This window comes from Mus musculus, chromosome 7 (assembly GCF_000001635.26).
Source record: "Mus musculus strain C57BL/6J chromosome 7, GRCm38.p6 C57BL/6J".
In the NCBI taxonomy this organism is placed as follows: Eukaryota; Metazoa; Chordata; class Mammalia; order Rodentia; family Muridae; genus Mus; species Mus musculus.
Genome location: NC_000073.6, coordinates 121,308,940 through 121,312,973, shown reverse-complemented (window position 1 = coordinate 121,312,973; position 4,034 = coordinate 121,308,940).

Genomic DNA, 4,034 nt, shown 5'->3' with positions numbered 1-4,034 from the left:
GGGTGGAATTCTTTTTTTTTTTTTTTTTTTTTTTTTTTTTTATCATGGGAAACTCTTTTTATTAAACATCTTAAATTCCATAATCAGCAGATTTCAGAAGAATTTGAACCATTATCTGTTAAGTACACGTGATTTAAATGAACTTCACCTGTTTTGAGTTACAACCTTTAGACTTAATCTTGAAAACAGGCACAGAAGACTAAATAAAGCTTTTCCGTGTAAATGAATTATGCTTGTAGTTAGAATGACTATAAGAATAGCTCTGAGCACATTAAAGAATTTGATCAATTCTGAGATGACTAACCATTAGCTTGTATGTATTAATTATCTTTAACAGTGTACAAGTTAGAAGCTTGTATAAGATCAGATTTTTACAATTTTTATCACTGTTAAGTTTGATCTTTTTAAACAAATAGTAAATACATTCCAAAGCGAGACTGGAAATTTTACTTTCTTGGCTCTTGTACAGTGCACTACTACAGAAAATTACATTCTTATCTGGCTCATTTGAAAGGAGCCGCTGGGAACCTTGTTTCAGCCTCAGTACCTCAGAGCATGCCACAGTCAGGCACGTGACCCTGGTCTTCGATGGTGGCTTCAGCAAATAAACCAGGGGCCAGCAAGATGGCTCAGCAAATAAAGACGCTTGCCACCAAACCTGGCAACCTCGGTTTTATCCCTGGGACACACGTAGTGGAACGTGGTGGGAAGAGAGAATGGACTCCCGCAATATACACACTGGCATTCCCTCCCCCACGTACAAAGACTCACAAAATAGATGTGAAGTCCAGATTAACAATGACTACGTTTTTGTAAGTGTGGAGCATGTCGATCCGAAGTTTGAAGCTGGCTGCCTTCACCACCCCCCTTAGTCGGTCCTGGGTGAAATCCCTGATACTGCTTTGAAAGCTGATGTACACAGTAATGGCTTCACTGTAGCATTTCATACACGTGATGTTATACTTCCTTCTACTCTTCACCTTGCTGTGCCCCTGCCCTCCATAGGTAAGGTTCTGTTCCTTCCCTGAGATATTACACACATTTAATTTCATGTCACATAATCTATGTCCTCTCTATCATCCCCTCCCCCAAAACCTCTCTCCCCCCCCCCCATGATCTGCTGTCGTTTCATAATCTCATATATAAAATATATATATACACACACATATGTATGGTTCCATATATGTCAGAAAACACATGTTTGTTTTTCTGAGTCTGGCTTATTTCACTTAATGAAGTGACTTACACTTCCATCTATTTTCCTACAAATGCTGTAACTTCGTTCCTCTTTATGGCTGAATGCAATTCACTTGTGTGTATGTACCACATCTTTGTCATGTATCTGCACGATGATAGGCATTCCCTTTCTTGGATATTGTGAATACAGTAGCAGTAAGCATGGATTCACGAGTATCTCTGTGTTGATTGTAGCCCTCCCTTCAGGTATGTGTGGGATGGCTGTGTCATGTGGTAGGTCTATTCCTCAATGTGGAGAAATCTGCACTGATTTCCGCAGTGGCTAAACAAGTATCCATTGCCTCTGTCTGTCAGTTTATTCGTTTATTCTTTACTCTGCATCCTTGTCACTTGAGTTTGATGACGTCCATTCTGACGGAGGCAAAACAGACTCCCAAAGCAATCTTAATTTGTCCCCTGATAGCTAAAGATGTTAAACACATTTCAAGTACTTATTAACCATTTATAGTCTTCTATTGAAAACTATTTAGTTAACTAGCCTATTTATTGGTTGGATAATTTTTATGTTTGATTTTTGCAGTTCTTTGTATGTTCGTAATAATAATCCCCAATCTGAACTGTAGTCGGCAGCGATTTCTTTTCTCATTCTGCAGGCTGTCTCTTCACTCTGGTGATTGTTTCTGTCCTGTGTTGAGGCTCTTTTTAGTTCCACATAATTTCATTTGTCAGTTCTTGGGCTTGATTCCTGTGGCCATAGAATCACTTCTGAAATGTCTTGTTTACACCTGTATCATGAAGTTTCCTCCCCTGGCAGTTCCAGTTGGGCAGGGGTGTTTGTTGTGTGAGGAATACCATGAATGACATTTCTGCAGATTTCTTTCCTAGGAAGACCAAAGTTCTTCCAAGTAGAAAAATGCTATCTGCAAATAGAGTAATTTGACTTACTGCTTTTTATCCTTTTTGTTTCTTTATCTTGTCATATTGCTCTAGCTACGATGAATCTCTACATTGAATAATAGTGGAGAAAGTAGACACCATTATCTCATGCTAGATTTTGGAAGAAATATATTCAGGTTTTCCTCATTTAGTAAAATATTGACTTTAGGCTTTATTTTGTTGAGATAAGTTCCCTCTATTCTTCGTTTCAGGTGTTTTATGAAAAAGGAATGTTGAAGTTTGTCAGTCTTTTTCTGTTCCAGTTGGCATTCTGTCTTTACTTTGTTGTGTGCTAAATGACAATATTTATTTGCATATGATAATCATCAACCTTGCTTCCATGGAATGGGACCAACTTACTCTTGGTTATAATCTTGATATGGTCTTGAATTCAATTTGCTAACTTTTTATTAGGAAGTTTTTATGTCTGTGTTTATTATGGCAATTGGTCTATAGTTTTCTTTCCTTGTGCCCTTAACCAGCCTTTGGCTTTATCTCCCCTTCTATTTTATGAAACAGTCTAAGGAGCATGAGTGTTAGGTGGAATTCTGCAGGGGATCTATCAACTCCTGTACAATTCATTGGGAGACATTACTGCTTTAGCTCACTGAATTTCATAGATGATCAAGTTAAGTTGTTTATAGCCTATTGATTTAATTTGGTAGGCCATATATATCTAAGAATTTATTCATTTTTCCATATATTGCCAGTTTCTGTTAATGCCAGTTTTCAAAGTATTCCTTCATAATTATCTGAATTTCATTGGGATCTGTAGTAAACTACCATTTCTCATTCCTAATTTTGTTAATTTGGATCATCTGTTCCTCTTTCTTTTGTTTGGATATGGATTTGAAATCTAGTTAACTTTTTGAAAGAACTGACTTTCTTTGATTGTGAACATTGTTCTTTTAGTCTCTGTTGTATTACCTTCTGCCTTGCAAAAACAGCAAGAATAATCGCTATTTCTTGTCATCTACTACTGCTTTGGGGTATGGGTTGTTATTGTTTTATAAGACCTTTAGATGCACCATTAGGCTGTTATTTGCAATCTTCAGGATTTTGAAAGCACTCATAGCAAAATAAATTTTCCTTTTAGAATGGTATCTCAAAGGTGCTGATAAGTTGAATTCTGTTCTCATTTGATTCTAGAAAAATTGTAATTTCCTTTATGATCTTTTGTTTTATTTTGTTTTTGCTTTGTTTTGTTTTGTTTTTCTTTTTTTCCTTCTTTTTTTAAGATAAATCTCTTTTTTAATTAGGTATTTTCTTCATTTACATTTCCAATGCTATCCCAAAAGTCCCCCATACGCCCCCCCATACCCACCCACTCCCACTTCTTGGCCCTGGTGTTCCCCTGTACTGAGGCATATGAAGTTTGCAAGACCAATGGGCCTCTCTTTCCACTGATGGCCGAGTAGGCCATCTTCTGATACATATGCAGCTAGAGACCCAAGCTCCGGGGGTACTGGTTAGTTCATATTGTTGTTCCACCTATAGGGTTGCAGATCCCTTTAGCTCCTTGGGTACTTTCTCTAGCTCCTCCATTGGGGGCCCTGTGATCCATCCAATAGCTGACTGTGAGCATCCACTTCTGTGTTTGCTGGGCCCCGGCATAGCCTCACAAGAGACAGCTATATCAGGGTCCTTTCAGCAAAATCTTGCTAGTTTATGCAATGGTGTCAGCGTTTGGAGGCTGATTATGGGATGGATCCCCAGGTATGGCAGTCTCTAGATGGTCCATCCTTTCGTCTCAGCTCCAAACTTTGTCTCTGTAACTCCTTCCATGGGTGTTTTTTGAGACAGGGTTTCACTGTGTAGCCCTGGCTGTCCTGGAACTCACTTTGTAGACCAGGCTGGCCTCAAACTCAGAAATCTGCCTGCCTCTGCCTCTCAAGTGCTAG